The following is a 19,591-nucleotide window of genomic DNA, read 5'->3' as shown; positions in this document are numbered from 1 at the left end:
ACGGAGACCCGTTAGAAACAGTTCAGTCAATGATATACAACAAATTCATGGACTGTACATCACAGAATATTTAATACCTTGCAATGCAAATCCTCAATGCACAGCAGAATTTACCATAAGGAGATGACATGCGTCCGGACTCTAATAAATGGAATTGTGACCCATATCTAATCCTCACCTATGTATTACCTGCCCACATTTCACTTCTTCCCATCCAGCAGAAACTTTCAGTAAGTGCATTATTTAACAGCAGGATAACCACAGGGGATATAAAGCATCACTGTGCATGGTGCTCACTGAAACAAATGAGATGCTGGTGTTCGGCTGGGTTCTTCATTGTGGAGCTGCAGTATTCTTGGCCAAAACCAGGAGGGGAACCAATGGAGAAAAACTATAATGAAAAGATTTGCACCTATAATCTTTGTTTTGGACCCACCCAAAAAACTACCAAAATACTGGCTACAATATAACATATGGACACTGCCTAGCAGGGACAGACCAGGTCCTATAGAAAGGGATACTTTTTCCCTACTCCTACTTTTGATGTGCTCTTCTTTGTCTCAGCAGGTTGCTCTTCCTTGAGAAGTTGCCCTAGGTATAGCAACAAGCACAAATAACACCAGCGTGACCTCTTTTTGCCTCTACGGAGGCCACAGACTGTGTGTGAACTTGCCCTAAGTGGGAAGATCACAGAGCTTGTCTGGCAGATAACTCTCTCTGACCTTCTCTCTTTCATCTTTAATCGGTTTAGTGTTTTGCTGATTATCTCCGACAGTTTAGTCTCTGATCACTAGAGTTTGTTTCCTGCAAACACAATAAAAGGAATTATTGATCAAACAGCTCCTCGCCTCGGCCTCATAGAGTTTGTCAGACACTAAGCTGTGTATGGGAACGACGATAGAGGTACAGTGGTACCTTAGTTTAAGAGTAACTTGGTTTAAGAGCTCACAGTTTTTCAAAATTGTGACTTGGTATAAGAGCATTGCTTTGGTTTAAGTGCTCACTGTACTGGATGGGAGCAGGAGTGGGGGAGGGGAATGGTCTGCACAGCGGGGTCTACAGCCCTGTACTCTGACCCAGGAAGTCTCCCTCACCTTTCAAATCATAGCAGATCCACTTCAGGCTGGGGCTTACATCAGGGGACAGGACTGTGGAGGTAATCTCTTCATAGCTGTAACCCCTTTCTCCCCGGACAGAAAGTGCTGCTATACTGTGCTCACATATACCCTGCTCATTCCTTCATGCTCCCTGCAGTCTCTGTCAGTCTTGATTGCTCCATCCTGAACACACATCCTTCCCCATTGCTGTCATGTGACCGCACAGACCTCTGACAGCAGCCCTGCTTCTCTATTCTAGCCTGTTGTACTACGCTACTGCATTATGGGGATCTGCAGTTTCATTCTGTATCTACAAACTGCTGCTGCGTTATCAGGGTTATACACTTACTATACATTATACACCACATGCTGATTTCTATACTGTACTGTAACTTATAATATCAAATATTCAGCAGTTTCTTAATGTTTGTTTCATTTGTTTTACATGTAATTCAGAATAAAAAAATCATTATTTTGGGGGTGTGGAACCAATTGTCTGCATTTCTATGATTTCTTATGAGAAATTTGCTTTGGATTACAAGCGCAGTCCCAGAACGAATTATGCTCGTAATCCAAGGATACACTGTAACTAGTTAAAGGTGTATGGCCACCTTAAAGGGGTAGTGCGGCGGTAAAGAATTATTCACAGAATAACACACATTACAAAGTTATACAACTTTGTAATGCATGTTATGTCTGTGAATGGCCCCCTTCCCCGTGTCCCACCACCCCCACCCGTGTACCCGGAAGTGTGGTGCGCTATACATTACCTGTCACGTGCCGACCCCCGTCTCCGATCTTCAGTCAGTGACATCTTCTTCGGCCGCCCTTTGCAGCGTCATCCGATGCTCAGCCGCGATTGGCTGAGCATAACTGTGCTCAGCCAATTGCGACTGAGCAGCTGATGACACGGCCGCGGGGAAGGGGGCCATTCACAGACATAACATACATTACAAAGTTGTATAACTTTGTAAAGTGTGTTATTCTGTGAATAATTCTTTACCGCCGCACTACCCCTTTAAGAGGGAACAGGAGGACCATCAAGTAAGGGTAATAAAGGCAAAGCAGCTCTACAGTGCCCCTTATGTTTGACAATGGTAACGGACAGGAGAAAAGTATATTTACAATCAAAGTTTAATCGTCATTATCATTCTACAAGGATGTCATCAGAACACAAATATGTAATTAATAAAGCTGTTCTTTAAAGGGGTTGGCGACTTTATAGTAAAATTTTTAGGGTACATTATTAGTAAGTATACTCATTGCACTTACTGACAGCAGCTCCCTGTGTACCTCAAAGCTAAAATCAGACTCCCCTCCTCCAGGCTGTGCTGTCCTGCTCTATGTTGAGTCTGTCCATAAGATGGCTGACATGGAGAATCATGTGACCATGCCCAGTCCCCAGTGTCCTCCATAGGCATATACAGGCTCAGTGTTGGACACTGGGGGGGGGGGCATGGTCACATGCTCCTCCATGTCAGCCATCTTGTGGACAGACTCACCACAGAGTAGGACAGCACAGCCTGGAGGAGCGGAGTCTGGTATTAGTTCTATGAGGAACACAGGGAGCTGCGGTCAGTAAGTGCAGTGAGTACACTTACTAAAACTGTACACTGAACTATTTTACTATAAAGTGGCCAACCCCTTTAAAGAGTTTGTCTCATGAAGACATCGCTGTCCATGTGCTCTACGGCAAACTCAAGCTATTCATGTATTAGATGGAAGACCATTCATTTGAATGGGAGCTATGTCAATCATGGCGATCAGTGGATTGACGTAGCAGCTCCATGGAAGCGTCTGTCTCATCCAATGCCGAGACAACTGAATGCACATCATGACCATAATAAGATATATAAGAGACTGGCGTCTTCTGTACAAAGCAGAACATGATGGTTTATCATTATAAGATTTTTTATTATAAATTTAATTAAAATCCTGTCCAGACACTTCTATGGAGAAATGTTTGGTGTAATCTGGATGAGATGTAAGAAGACTGCTAATTCAGATCTCCAGGAATAACAGAGGAGAAGCAAGCGTGGGAACCAAAGGAAGAATAATTTATGTGTAAAATGCCAATAATTGAGGCAGCCTAGCCTTAAGGGGTCTGTGTGCAAACAATCACTGGCTGTGCGATAGATACCCCAGGCTCAAAGCAGCAAATTACTAACTCCAATATATCAGCCATGGTGCCTCCTCTTCTACATCTTCTAATTTGACATTTGCTTTTATTCCTCAGCTGCCAAAAATATGCAATGTAATTGCAATTTTCACTTCAATGGACATAGAAATAAGGTTTATCAAGGTGGCGGCTTTTGTCAGAATAATATTACCACCACTCAGCTGTCAAAAAATAAATTGGTTTAAAAATGGCATTTACTTATAGTGCAGTTCCATCCATCCATCTAGTATATGTGGATGGATGTAATGACAATCTATGTAAAAATATACACTTTAGGTCAGGGGCAGGAAGCTGCCAGATGCGGTGCCGCATTCGGTTATCACCCTGTGGCCCCAAGCACCCTACAGGGAAGACGGAGATTACATGGGCTGATGCATGGGGTATAGAGCGTTGATATTATAGTTCTGTGCCTGTTTATAGAGCCTATTACAGGGCTTGTCCACCATGCACGAACAATTGCTGGATTGTTTGTGCGGCCCTTTGACACGGCTTATCTGCTGCCACCAGTGGCTGTGTCAAGAACTGCAGGGCCTCCGAAGACTGGGCCCTGACACAGGTAAATATCACTGACTGATCCTCCCCTAATGTCTGTTCTAATGCATGCTAGAATTAGGGCCCTATTCCACGGGACGAACCGATAATCATTTGGTTGAATAACACTTAACGATTAAACGACAAACGAGAAATTGTTGATTGCTTAATAAGACCTGGATCTATTTTAATCGTTGCTCGTTCGCATGGAATAAGATGTCGTTCGGTCATTCGCAGTAGCCACAAACGCAATAGCGACGACCGCAAGAACGATCATGAGTAATGATCCTCGTTCCGTGTAAACGGGTGAACGATTTCAGGTCGTTAGCACTAGCGGTTTTTAGAGATTGTTTATCGTTAACGATTATGGGAACAATAATCGTGCCATGGAATAGGGCCCTAAGGGCCCTATTCCACCAGACGATTAACGTTCAGATTATCGTTAAATCGTTCGAATCTAAACGATTATCGTTCGGTTGAAATGCAATTAACGATTAACGACCGAACGAGAAATCGTTGATCGCTTTATAAGATCTGGACCTATTTTTATCGTTGCTCGTTCGCAAAATGTTCGCAAATCGTTCGCATTGAATAAGACATCGTTCGGTCGTTCGCAATAGATACGAACGCAATAGCGAATAAATAACAAAGAAAAAACTATCGCAATTACGATCATAAGTAACGATTATCGTTCCATGGAAATGAGTGAACGTTTTCAGGTCTTTCGCAATAGCGGTCGTTTGAGATCGTTAATCGTTAACGATTGTGCAAACGATAATCGTCCGGTGGAATAGGGCCCTTAGAATAGACGTTACAGGTGGGGGTGACACTGCCCCCCTGCTGCCAGCAAATACAGAACTACTGACACAGGCTGCCTCCCCACAATAAGGGGTGACACTCCCTTTCTGCTGCCACCAGTGGTTGTGTTAGGAACTGCAGGGCATCAGAAGCCCGGGTCCTGACAGTTAAATATTGCTAAAGCCCCTATTCCATGGGCCGACTGTGAGGAGCAAAAGAGCGCTGTGAGCACTCGTTTTCTCCTCGTTCCCCGCTCGCTGCCACCGCGATAACACGTGGCGGCAGTCAGCAGGTGAGTGCGGGAGGGGCCGCGAGGAACTGCGGGGGGCTGCCCGGGTAATCACTAGATCGTTCGGGCAGCCCATAGAGGATAGCGGTGGAATAGGGCCTTTACTGATACTCTCCTAAATGTCTGTTCTAATGCATGCTCGTTTGGCTTTTGAACTCCAATGTCTGGCTGCTCCGTGGAGAAGGTGGAGACAGCCCGAAGCCTATCCATGTTTTTCAGGCGATCTTAGGGCGATCCTCAGGCTCCACCTTCTCCACAAAGCAGCCAGACATCGGGGTTCAAATGCAGAGTACGCTGCTTCGTACGAATCATGGCAGAGCACACTGCACTCATCTCTAGTTGTGATGGGAAGAAGATTTTTAGAAGATGCAAGATTTCAAGGAAAAAAGTGTGGTCGTGATCAAGTTTCCTAAATCGTATCCTTGTAATTCTTTTCTAAAGGAACAGTCCAGGCCTTATCAATCTGCCGGGCATAAAAGGTGCTGGTAATATTATTCCCACATAGGTAAGTGGAGGCTCTGGAGGTAAAGTGGTGGTCAAAGAGGCAGACAATGGGACTTCATATGAACATCCCATTACAGAACACTAAAATCAGCGTATTGCTGCTTATAGGAAACCACAGGAAGTGCAGAGTGGTTTATTGTCTGGTTAGTGGATGTCTGAATGGGTTTTCTTTATACTTATATGTGATATATTGTATTACTGTCACACATTGTAAGCAGAAGACATCTGTCAGACGTGGACTATGATCTGTCATGAATGACAGTCTGTAGCTGCAATGTTACATTATATTATTGGAGATAATGCCTCACCTAACTTTCTAAGGGAATCACTGCCTGGCTATTGGAAGAAGTGATATGACTAGTAATCCTTGTTCACTAGCAGTCCACTCCATGCCGATATCTCACCATCCTGTAAGGATGTACTGTGTTTCCCTGAAAATACAACAGCGCCTTATATTCATTTTTGCTCCCAAAAGACACTAGGGAGGAGATTTATCAAACTGGTGTAAAGTAGAATTGTCTTAGTTGCCCTAGCAACCAATCAGATTCCACTTTTCAATCCTCACAGATTTTTTTTTAAATGAAAGGTGGAATCTGATTGGTTGCTAGGGGCAACTAAGACAATTCTAATGTACACCAGTTTGATAAATCTCCCTCTATGTCTTATTTTCAGGGGATGTCTTATTTCTCATCTAGGCTCTGGCTCTCCCTCTGGCCATTACCCCGGCCTTCCCCCCCCCCCCCCTTCCCCGGCTCTCCTCCCTGCCTTCCCCTGGCTCTCTTAACGACCTTCCTCCGGGCTCTCCTCCCAGCCTTCCCCCGTCTCTCTCCCAGCCTACTCACCAACGTCCTGTAGGAGTGCAGCAGCATGCAACAGAACGTCGGGACATGCGACTGTGAGCGGGGGGGGGGGGGCGGCTCGGGAATGGGGGAGTTCGGAAGCTTTACTTTCGTCGGTGCCTTAGTTTAAGGGAGGGGTGCCTTATTTTCGGGGAGCTGTATTACTTTAGGCTAGTTGCTAGGATAGTGGGGGTGTCTTATTTTTGAAGGCTGTCGGGGAAACACAGTAGCAGTCCTTCCTGCCGTGTTGTTAGAGCAGTGGCAGAGCTATTCTAATCATGTACTTACGAGTTCTAACAATATCCTGTAGGTAGTTATCTTCTGAGATAAATGTGAAAAAAGCTGTGTTTGCTTTAAAGCGAATGTACCACCAGGTACATCGCTTTGGGTTTTTTACCTTAACAGACCGGCGCGGGGATGGCGGTGGCATGGACCTTTATTTGAACTGCAGCTCGCTTCCCGCCCATGGCGCCGGTCTATTTCTGAGCAGTGCGACGATCTCCCCTTCCTTATCCCGAACCTGTATTTTCTGGCTGTAATTTTTCTTATTTCATTTTTTGCCCATTGTTATGGGGGCTGCCATTATACCTGAGCTGTTTTTAACAGCATCTATTGACCTGCTTTACAGCAAACCTCATGGACATAGATGACAATAGACATAGTCTGTCCCCTTGAGATCAATGTGGAACATTGCTGAGCGTACTCTGTAACCTTTGAAGAGGTAATTCTACAGGGAGCTGCAATTGTCATATACTGGTGTTATCTATCTACTGGTGTCACATGTCGCTGTAATTCCCTTTAGAGCACACACAGCCTTATTTCACACTTCAGAAGATAACTAGCTACAGGATATTGTTAGAACTCATTAGAACATGATTATAGCATGTACCATGATGGCAGCATAGGACGCCTACAGGGACTATTAGAATGCAACAGAAGAATGTTATTACAGAGCTGCCATTGCTCTAACCACCCGGCAGGAGGGTATTAGCCCCATCCCTACAGGATAATATTACAATTCTGCAGGAGGGTATTAGACTGCTACATCACAACGGAAGGACATTTTTCTGATCATAACATTATAACAAGGATTTACACTTTAAGCAACCTTCCAATATATTCTGTTCTGTTGCTCCAAGGGTGGGGCTCCACTTTAATTTACTTGTAGCGCAGCTTCGGGAAATAGTCCGCCCTGTAAGTTCTAGCAGTCTGTAAGTGTGAATAGATGACAGAAGTGGAGTGCTTTTCTGGGGACTAAGCAGGTATAGACAGTACTGGTTCATAGACTCTTGCTCTTTAATCAACCTTTCAAACTCATGAGAAAAGCAATCTGTGGTTTGGCAGTACAGCGCATATTGCAAGAACCGTGACAAAAAGTCATCTCTTTCATTCTGTGCACTTCTCCGATCGAGAGCAGAACAACTTTAAGAGTGCTGTATGCATTTTAAAGAGTAAAAAAGATTACGTAAAGGTATTTTACCTACAATCATTTCTAATCTATTGGTTCTTATTCTCCCTCAGCCACAAGACAAGGAGTCTATGGCAGTCTATGGCAATGACAAGAAACAGCTGAGCAATGCACTATTCCAGTTAAAGGGTATGTGCACACTACGGAAATCACACAGAAAACTTGCCACGGATTCCGCCACTCGTCCCCGCGCGCTCCCACTTCATTCTCTCCGCCCGACCACATAGGCTCACTTCAATGGTCAGGCGAATTCCTCTGTCCGCTAAAAGAATTGACACGATATCTGCCTGACTCTGCTTGCGCATAGAATGGAGCCTATGGGACCGGCGGAAGTTCAAGCGGGAGCGCAGGGGTGGGGAATCCGCGGCAAGTTATCCAAAGTCCTCCAAGTAAAAGCTTTATGGCTGAGACGAGAGGGACAAGAGACTGGAGTAACCCCACCAATCTGGTATGTAATACCTATCCAATGATCAGGTGATTTTAGGATAAAAACCTTACGAAAGTACTGTCTACTTCATTCAATCCTTTACATTAGAATGGCCCCAAACAGGTGGATGGCAGGGTGTCCTACAGTGGTCATGTGAAGATATGAGTGAGACTTGAGAACACTTGTGTCCAGTCGTTCAACAGTTAAATACTGGTGGCTAAAGAAGTTTAATGCAGCCCTAGGGAGTCTGGGGAAAACATGGATACAGCCTATGCACTAGGGCTACATCCAACTTCTTCAGCCACCGATATTCAATTGCCGAACGATTGGACTTGAGCATGCTTGAGTTACGCTCATCTATAGTCATGCGTAATCTGTCAGGAATTGTGTTCAGTTTCCCTGCAGAGGTTAATATGACATAGTTTTCAATAAACCCAGCTGTCCATTTAAAGTGAATCTGTCATCTGCAATTCAGGATCCCAACTGCTGATACTGTTAGATAGCTCTTAGGCCCTATTACACAGGCCCTATTACACAGAGCGATTTTTAACGATTAACGATCGCAAACGAGATTGTTTATCGATAACCAAAAATCTTTCAGATTTCAGATCTTTACAGATGAGCGAACCGGGTTCGGGTTCGAGTCGATCCGAACCCGAACGTTCGGTATTGGATTAGCTGGGGCTGCTGAACTAGGATAAAGTGCGAAAAATCTTTAAATTGTTCGAATTTAAATGCTAATCGTTCTGTGTGTCGTTTATCGTTGATTTAGATCTGAACCTAAAATCATCGGTAATCGCTGTAATTTCACATTCATTCGCTCAAGTTCCGCATTTTTACACTGATCATTCAGTGTAATTGCACATTGTTCATTGTTTTGCTAAGATCAGATGGAGTAAACGATCAAAGTAACAATCGCAATAACGATCGTGGTAACGATCGTAACTAACAACTATCGTTCTGTATAATATATATGTATAATTTTCTTTAGTGTTTGGCTTGCAGCTGTCAATGTAGCAGGGCGAGGTACTGGAGGGAGCGAGGAGGCTTTTCACCTTAGGGAAGACTCTCTGATACTTTCCACAGTAGAATAGAAGCATGTTCTATAAAAGCAAAGCTGGGTATATGAAAGGCGCCATACGTCTCCCTGATCTAACAGCTATCAAAGTGTCAGCAGTTCGGAATGTGAATTACAGCTGACAGATTGATTTTAATGCACAGATATGACAGCTCCTCCAGAGCAAGAGACACCCAATATAGCTGCTCTTACAGATTCATAGACACAGCTTGGCGATCGGTAACACCAGCTCCGCAGTGATCTGAGACGTAGCCAGAGAACAGCTGTCTCCACTGGGGCAAGTGCATTGGAAGTGAGAACAATGTGTGGACAAACCCCTGTCAAAGTAAACCACCCTTCTCAATAGAAAAGACTCCTAAAGCTTAGCTAATGGGGGTTGGTGTCATGTTCCACCCGAAACCCATCCCCCATGCAACTCATTGAGGCTGACAAAACACAATTTCCCATATAACCCTATATCACCTTTCAAAGTCTGGACTAAGTATTCGCAAACTTACAATGTTTAATCCAACAGCAAGGTAGATGCGGAATGCCTACATACAATGAATGCATACAGGTTCTGTGTATTACAGTGTATAGGCTCCAGGATAAAGCGAGTGCTGGGGTTAAACTTCTCACGTCCATCCAGATTTACAGGATAAATTTACTTCCATAACACCCCCCCCCCCCCCCCAACATGGCTGCTACAGACCTAGGCAGACACTTGATAATATACTATAATAATAATATACTAAGAAGAATCTCTGTCTTTGCTATTGTACATATAATACACATTTTATACAGGCAGATTCATAAGACATTGACAAGAATAAACTATATTCCCGTGCGTACACCTTAAAGCAAGGTACACAATAAAGCAATATCCCATGTAATACAGGGCGGGTCATGTTAGGTCACAAAGTACAGAATACTATCAAAGCGGTTTCATATGTTACCGATATTGGTAGATTCTAAGTGAAGGTCACAAGAAATGCTGGAAATCTATTCTTCACTTACGTTCCACCTCCAAAAGACCTTCCTTGTGGTCCTGTGATGTAGAGACTTCCAGGGGGCACACAACCTTCCCGTCCGCTCGGGTAATGCACAATGGGGTGCTGGGTGTGACTGTACACGGCACGGGATGGATTATGACAACCTCCCCTATAACCCTACCCAGCACTGTGGGAGTTAAAGTACAAATCCCTTTAAACAGGAACAGAATTTCCTTTTAATACAAGCCCTCTATTCTCTCCAGTCAACAGTCTCCAGTCACCCCGTCATATTTCATGCAGATGACTACAGCTGTGGGCCATGCTACAATGGGAATAATAACCCTGCCTTACAAATGTTATACATGTAAGTTATGTAACAATACATACAAGTACAAGAACATACAGCCCCGTCCCTACGGCACCACGTGGCTGGCAATCGCCAAATTCTTCTCTTGGCCGTGCAATGCGAGAAAATGGGAGCGGCTAGGCTGCCATATTCTATAATGGATGAATCCGTAAATTATATTAAGGATGATCAAATCCGAGAAAATCTAAATTATTTTATAAAAGTCCATATAGCTTTTACTGTATAGCCACTAAAAGGGTCACGTCCGTTCTCAATTCTCCAATAAAAATATATTACAGGGAACAGGGGATGTGATTTTATTTAGAAATTGTATATTGAATACGAATAAGTATTCCTTCTGCGTCTAGACTGTAACTTCAGCCTCTTATAGTCCAGACATGGCACGACCTGGTATTACACACTGCTATTTATTCTTCTAGGCCATGATGTAACTATGCGACAGTTGCTGCAGGAAGACACATTGCCAAGGCATGTCTACCTCCATTATACAGCTCTCGCCTGTCTGATACAGTAACACATCTATGTGACCAGCAAGGTGACAGAAGGCTTGGATTAGACCAGCGCTGGGGTTCAGCACTTCAGCAATATACAACCAGCAGCTGCTCAAGGTCTGTGGAGGCTGCCGGGCAAAACGCAGGGTGAAGGTCGTGGCTGTCAGAATATACCAGAAAAAGAGTATAAATAGAGCCTTAGGGGATCAAATGAAAAAGGCTAATAGTGTCCGAAAATTGCAATACCTTAAAATCTTAATGGTGCGTTGACACGGGACAATTATCGTTCGAAATTTCGCAGAAACGATCGCATTTGAGTGATAATCGGCTCGTGTAAACACAGCGAACGATCAAGCGACGAGCGAGAAATCATTCATTGTGATCTTTCAACATGTTCTCAAATCGTCGTCGGTTGTTCGCTATAAATTCGCTGATTCGCTGATCTTTCAACGATTGACCCTATGTGTAAGATGGGCTTAAGCGATCTTAAATACGATTTTTCTTACGAATTATTTGTCCAAACGCTGATCGTTATAAAAACCAAACCAGAACCAAATTTCTAAAATGCCGCAGCCAGCAGGGGGGAAATTGATTGAAGTAAGCACTTACCTCTCCCTGTGCCTGGGGTGAGCGGCCGGACCGGCCTCAGGACCGTCCAACAGACATTTTCCCCCAAGTCTTGACACAACTTGGGGGAAAATATCTGTCCCAGCTGATGGACTGGCCGCTCAGCCAGTCAGTGACTGGAGCGGTGTCCTGTCCCAGTCACTGAATGGATGAGTGGCCAGTCCATCAGCCAGGTCGTGAGGTGTCAGCGCCGGCGATCCCGGATGCTGGTGGGGCTAGTCTCGCCGCTCACCGCAGACACAGAGAGAGATAAGTTCCTACTTGTAATCAATTCCCCCCCTGCCCCTGCTTGATTTTAGAAATCACCGGACTTCTCCTTTAAATATCGGTAGCTGAAGAAGTTGGAAACAGCCCTAAGGAGTCCGGGAAAACATGCATACAGCCATGTCGAAGTTGCCCTCATCTCTAGCCAATAATTGGATAAATGTCAGCTATGAAATGTATATGGTAAATTCTAGACTCTTTCCAGATGGCAGAAATAAAAATCAGGTATACTGATATCCATCGCCCCTTCCTTTTCTTCCCTAGGGAGATAGGCTGCCGCCAGAGGAGTAGGAATGTGCCTCAGACCTCTTTCTCTATTGAAAACACATGCACGCTCAACCAAGCCAACTGTGCATGTGAATACAGCTATTGGGTGAGACTGCTGTTGGCTGAACACAATACACAAGTACAACTATATTAGTTCAGATGGGAATACCCCTTTAAGTAATAACACTTTAAAGTCTAACTAGCATTTTTAGCGGGCAGCAGGATATGCTGTCAAAATCCTGCCGCCACGCTTCCGATGCAGACACACGTCGAAGACTAATTTTTTTTTGGCAGCGCCATTGTATACAATGCAATCAACTGTGCTGCCGGTGGTGGTGATGGTGGCGTGCTCCTGGTGACATGATTTTGACAGGACATCCTGCTGCCCGCTAAGGGCCCTATTACACTGGACGATTATTATGCGGAAAATCGTTATATCGTTTGAATTTAAACGATAATCCTGTGTAATTGCAGGCAACAGTTGAAAAATCGTTCGCTAATCGATATCTGTAATTCCAAATCTTTCCTCCTTTTGCTGGGAAAAGATGGAGTAAACGATCATAGTAACTATCATTATAACGATCGTAACTAACGGCTATCGTTCTGTGTAATATGGTGAACAATTTTAGGTTAACGATAAACAAGCTTATTTGTAATCGTTTATTGCTAATCAATACAAATCTTTGTCTAAGGGTCTATTTACACAGAAAGATTATCTGACAGATTATCTGCCAAAGATTCGAAGCCAAAGCCAGAAATGGATTTGAAAAGAGGAGAAATCTCAGGCTTTCCTTTATGACCTGATCTCTGTTTATAGTCTGTTCCTGGCTTTGGCTTCAAATCTTTGGCAGATGATCTGTCAGATAATCTTTCTGTGTAAATGGACCCTAATAGGACCCTGTCAGGTGAGCAATCGATTGCTCCTCGTTCCCTGCTCGCTATTACACGCACCGTCAGTGAGCAGGGAAATGAAGGGGGGGGGGGGGGGGGGGGGCTCCCTGGACAATCTTTAGATTGGTCCTATTACACAGATCAACGGCAGCACATCATTGCTATCAAGGTCCTTAGTCTTTCAACATTGTGCATGTCAGCCGATCGTTGCCTTTTATTACACTAATCGATTATCGTCCGTAATAACCAATAATTGGACAAATACAGCAGATAATTGCTCGGTGTAATAGGACCTTTAGGGTACTATTACACGGAACAATAATCGGCCGAATCGGCCCGATTATCGTTCCATGTAATAAATACAACGAACATCGGCTGATCGTTGATATAGGTTTTGACCTATTTTTGTTGGGCGCCGACCGGGCACCGCTACGTGTAATAGCGGTGCGAGGGCGGCGACCAACGATATACATTACCCATCCATGTTCCAGGGCTGCTGCGGTCTTCTTCTCTCCGGGTCCCGCGTGCTGTAACCTCAGAGTGGTCCCGGCCTGTGATTGGCTGAGTGGCCTGTCAGCTGACAGGCCACTCTGACGTAAGAGCGCGCGGGACCCGGGGAGAAGACCGCAGCAGCAGCCCTGGAACGTGGATAGATAATGTATATAGTTATGCAAGGGCTGCAAGGACATCGGTAACGATGTCCTTGCAGCCCTTGTTTAACGATTATAGGGCCGTGTAATAGGCCCAGTAAACGAGCGCCGATCTAGCAGATCACTGCTCGTTTACAGGTATTATCGGGCCCTGCTCGGCCCGTGTAATACCACCCTTACTCACCAGCTTACCATTCTTTCTGAGTTGTTCTAGGAGTTGAAACTCCATAGACTTACAATGGAGGTTATCTCCTGCAATGAGTCAGATAGAGTGGGGAGTCCACGACTGATCAAAACGTTTCACATACTGCTTTAAAATCATTAGCCACTTCTCAAACAAGAACCTAATACAAGACATTACCTTTAAGGCGTTAAGGCGTATATTCATTTCTAGCGCATGTATCCCATTACTGCCAAATACCCGATGTTCAGCGTAAACAGGATCTCCTAAACACTGCCTGTCCTGTTCTGTAGGTCTGATCTCCAGTCTAGAGGATCAGAGATGATATAGACATGAATCAGGCTATTATCTACATGAAATGACATGATCAGACAAGATCACTTCCTCAGATGGGAAAGACGACTTTGCCAAGAGCTGCGTACTTTCATCTCCCGGGTTTCATAGCAATTCCACCTGTAACCCAGATCCGCGGTGCGGCTATAAAACCAGTCCAGGGCAGACAGTGGATTAAACTGCACAAGCCCAATGGATTATGTATACTGGGGTCAGGGGGGCGTTCTACTCTATTACACTGACTGGTTTAACCCTGAATAAACTATTTAAAAAAAAAAAAAAAAAAAAAAAAAAAAAAAAAAAAAAGAATATTTTTTTCTGTTTTTAACCACTTTAAAATCTGGATTATTCTAATGCAGTAAATCATCAGTTATTATAGCCGGATCAGCAATGACTATTACAGCACATGGTTGTATGACAGGTCCGTGCTGTGCAGATACAAAATATGTTGCCATACTAATAATATGGAAGCCCACATGACATTGCTACATGCATATGCACAACCAGTAGTAGAAACAAATAGATTCCTTCTTCCTGAAACAGCGCCACTCTCGTCCTCAGTTTGTGTATGGTATTGCAGCTCGGTTCTAGTAAAGTGAATGGAGCTATAACTGCGCACACAGCCTGTGGACAGGGGTGACGCATCTTTCCTTATTCTAAATCACCACTTCAACCTAGTTTTTTCTTCAGAATTCAACTATTTCTAGTTTTACGAGTTTTTACCTAGTTTCCCGTTTGCCTGTATGTCATGTACAGTCACACTGTCGCTGGTCCCCATCTGTCAGTCTGATACGGCTTCTCAGATGCAGGTAGGACGAGTACAATAATAGTAAGTAATGTAATATACAATATACTCTTTTGCTTTAAGTTGCTGAGAATTCTATTGAGTTGTTTTTGTTTTTGCTTCTTTCTCTTTTGTGTCACCCACCAATATACTAGACCCCCTGTATGGCATATGTATAACCGGGTAGATCCGGTAAAGATGGGTGATGGGTTACCACGTTGGTGGTATCCCACCTTTCCCAGAAACAGATATAACAAAAAATTAGATGAACAGAACTTTACGCACCCAGAAGAGAAGTCACATGACCTCTAACGTACCATACAAGTGGCACAATTCTATGAACATGACACTGTGAGACGGGATAGTATGGCGCAGAAGTTACAGTCACCCACAACTGTTGGTGCCCATCGCACATTGACCGTGAACGTTGTACGATACGGAGAAGAAAAAGTCACCGTTTAGCCGTAGCCCTATGACTACCATTATATCCATGCTATAGATAGGACATACAGATCAGTATTCAGAAGTTGTAGCACAATAAGAAGACTAGGCTGGAGATGGGGTGAGATACAGGGGGATACATGTGTGAGATACAGGGAGACGCATGAGATACAGGGAGACGCATGAGATACAGGGAGACGCATGAGATACAGGGGGATACATGTGTGAGATACAGAGGGATACATGAGATACAGGGAGACACATGAGATACAGGGGGATACATGTCTGAGACACATGGGGATACAGGTGTGAGACACAGGGGGATACATGAGATACAGGGGGATTCATGTGTGAGATACAGGGGATACAGGTGTGAGATACAGGGGGATACATGTCTGAGATACAGGGGGGTACAGGTGTGAGATACAGGGGGATACATGAGATACAGGGGGATATATGAAATACAGGGGGATACATGTGGGAGATACAGAGGGATACATAAGATACAGGGAGATACATGAGATACAGGGGGATACATGGGTAAGATACAGGGGGATACATGGGTGAGATACAGGGGGATACATGAGATACAGGGGGGATACATGAGATACAGTTGGGATACATGAGATACAGGGGGGATACATGAGATACAGGGGGGATACATGTGTGAGATACAGGGGGATACATGTGTGAGATACAGGGGGATACATGAGATACAGGGGGGATACATGTGTGAGATACAGGGGGATACATGAGATACAGGGGGGATACATGAGATACAATGGGGATACATGAGATACAGTGGGGATACATGTGTGAGATACAGGGGGATACATGTGTGAGATACAGGGGGATACATGTGTGAGATACAGGGGGATACATGAGATACAGTGGGGATACATGTGTGAGATACAGGGGGATACATGTGTGAGATACAGGGGGATACATGAGATACAGGGGGGATACATGAGATACAGGGGGATACATGTGTGAGATACAGGAGGATACATGTGTGAGATACAGGGGGGGATACATGTGTAAGATACAGGGGGGGATACATGTATGAGATACAGGGGGATACATGTGTGAGATACAGGGGGATACATGTGTGAGATACAGGGGGATACATGTGTGAGATACAGGGGGATACATGAGATACAGGGGGATACATGTGAGAGATACAGGGGGATACATGTGTGAGATACAGGGGGATACATGTGTGAGATACAGGGGGATACATGTGTGAGATACAGGGGGATACATGTGTGAGATACAGGGGGATACATGTGTGAGATACAGGGGGATACATGTGTGAGATACAGGGGGATACATGTGTGAGATACAGGGGGATACATGTGTGAGATACAGGGGGATACATGTATGAGATACAGGGGGATACATGTGTGAGATACAGGGGGATACATGTGAGAGATACAGGGGGATACATGTGTGAGATACAGGTGGATACATGTGTGAGATACAGGGGGATACATGAGATACAGGGGGATACATGTGAGAGATACAGGGGGATACATGTGTGAGATACAGGGGGATACATGTGTGAGATACAGGGGGATACATGTGTGAGATACAGGGGGATACATGTGTGAGATACAGGGGGATACATGAGATACAGGGGGATACATGTGAGAGATACAGGGGGATACATGTGTGAGATACAGGGGGATACATGTGTGAGATACAGGGGGATACATGTGTGAGATACAGGGGGATACATGTGTGAGATACAGGGGGATACATGTGTGAGATACAGGGGGATACATGTGTGAGATACAGGGGGATACATGTGTGAGATACAGGGGGATACATGTGTGAGATACAGGGGGGATACATGTGTGAGATACAGGGGGGATACATGTGTGAGATACAGGGGGGATACATGTGTGAGATACAGGGGGGATACATGTGTAAGACAGAGGGGGGGATACATGTATGAGATACAGGGGGATACATGTGTGAGATACAGGGGGATACATGTGTGAGATACAGGGGGATACATGAGATACAGGGGGATACATGTGAGAGATACAGGGGGATACATGTGTGAGATACAGGGGGATACATGTGTGAGATACAGGGGGATACATGTGTGAGATACAGGGGGATACATGTGTGAGATACAGGGGGATACATGTGTGAGATACAGGGGGATACATGTGTGAGATACAGGGGGATACATGAGATACAGGGGGATACATGTGAGAGATACAGGGGGATACATGTGTGAGATACAGGGGGATACATGTGTGAGATACAGGGGGATACATGTGTGAGATACAGGGGGATACATGTGTGAGATACAGGGGGATACATGTGTGAGATACAGGGGGATACATGTGTGAGATACAGGGGGATACATGTGTGAGATACAGGGGGGATACATGTGTGAGATACAGGGGGGATACATGTGTGAGATACAGGGGGGATACATGTGTGAGATACAGGGGGGATACATGTGTAAGACAGAGGGGGGGATACATGTATGAGATACAGGGGGATACATGTGTGAGATACAGGGGGATACATGTGTGAGATACAGGGGGATACATGTGTGAGATACAGGGGGATACATGTGAGAGATACAGGGGGATACATGTGTGAGATACAGGGGGATACATGTGTGAGATACAGGGGGATACATGTGAGAGATACAGGGGGATACATGTGTGAGATACAGGGGGATACATGTGAGAGATACAGGGGGATACATGTGTGAGATACAGGGGGATACATGTGTGAGATACAGGGGGATACATGTGTGAGATACAGGGGGGATACATGTGTGAGATACAGGGGGGATACATGTGTGAGATACAGGGGGGATACATGTGTAAGACAGAGGGGGGGATACATGTATGAGATACAGGGGGATACATGTGTGAGATACAGGGGGATACATGTGTGAGATACAGGGGGATACATGTGAGAGATACAGGGGGATACATGTGTGAGATACAGGGGGATACATGTGTGAGATACAGGGGGATACATGTGAGAGATACAGGGGGATACATGTGTGAGATACAGGGGGATACATGTGAGAGATACAGGGGGATACATGTGTGAGATACAGGGGGATACATGTGTGAGATACAGGGGGATACATGTGTGAGATACAGGGGGATACATGTGTGAGATACAGGGGGCTTCAGCACACAATGCTGCCAGCCTGCACCCACAGCCGGTGCCCTGCACACCTCCTTACCTGCCAGGGTGCCCCCTCTCCTGCTGCTGCCCGGTGTGTGCGCGGAGCCGGCAGAATGAAGTCTCCTTTGCCCCTGGAGACGTTCCGAAGAAGCGAGTCTCAAGTAGCGATCCCACGGCGCATGCGCGTCCCTCCCGTCCCTCCCCCTGCCGCATTACTTACAGACAGCTCTCACCCCCGGGCAGGACAATGACAACAATAAGGAGGGGGCAGGGGGGCAAACTTTACCCAGCTCTGCCGCCCCCTCACGTGGTGGGGGTTGTTGGCGAGTTGTTGTTTTCCTGATCCTGAAGTTCTCCGATTTGTGGCTACTGGTTTATACCGGCTGGCGAGTGACAGTTCATGGTGGCAATTAGTGCCAATCCATATACACACAGGATAAGGGGAACCTCCACCCTCAGGGACTTTACAGGACAGGTGCTTTCTTCTAACCAGTTCCCTAATCCTGTGTCCTCCTACCTGTGGCTCATCAGCTGTTGTAAAACTACAATTACCAGCATGCCCTGACAGACAGCTGAAGGCTGGGCATGCTGGGAGTTGTAGTGTTGCACCAGCTGGGGAGCCAGATACTAATCAGTAATTTAGAAGTGGGTGTGTAGTGTAACCCTAATGGGCCACTGCTGGGGAGGTGTATAAGGGATATAAAGGTGATTTTTATTAAACATCATTAGCAGTTAAAAAAGAAAAAAAACGGGTCGTGACATCACCATTTTATCCAGGAAGTGAAGCCTTGATGCAGTAGTAAGTGCAGGGACAATACAATACTTTAATAAAAATTTTGCCGGACTTCTCCCCACACACCTGGCTTCGTTCCCACTGAGCAAAACTAGCGGAATTCCACAGCGGAATTGTCCGCCGCGGAATGGCGTTAGCCTCCCTCTCATAATG

General features: G+C 45.2%; 1 protein-coding gene across 3 annotated transcripts in view; it reads right to left on the bottom strand.

The window, feature by feature from the left end:
- Positions 1-19,006, bottom strand: part of RIN2 (Ras and Rab interactor 2) — a 114,393-nt gene extending 95,387 nt beyond the window's left edge. Inside the window, exon 1 of one of the 3 annotated variants that reach the window (XM_069954164.1) lies at positions 18,932-19,006. The gene's annotated coding sequence lies outside the window, so the exon portion shown is untranslated. Of the gene's footprint in view, positions 1-18,703; positions 18,786-18,931 lie in introns of those variants that run through there. The other 2 variants (XM_069954162.1, XM_069954163.1) reach the window with 2 other exon arrangements.
- Positions 19,007-19,591: the final 585 nt, after the last annotated feature.

Source organism: Dendropsophus ebraccatus, chromosome 15 (genome assembly GCF_027789765.1).
Source record: "Dendropsophus ebraccatus isolate aDenEbr1 chromosome 15, aDenEbr1.pat, whole genome shotgun sequence".
NCBI lineage: Eukaryota > Metazoa > Chordata > Amphibia > Anura > Hylidae > Dendropsophus > Dendropsophus ebraccatus.
Note: the sequence above shows the minus strand (reverse complement) of the source record. Positions and strands in the feature narration are given on the sequence as shown.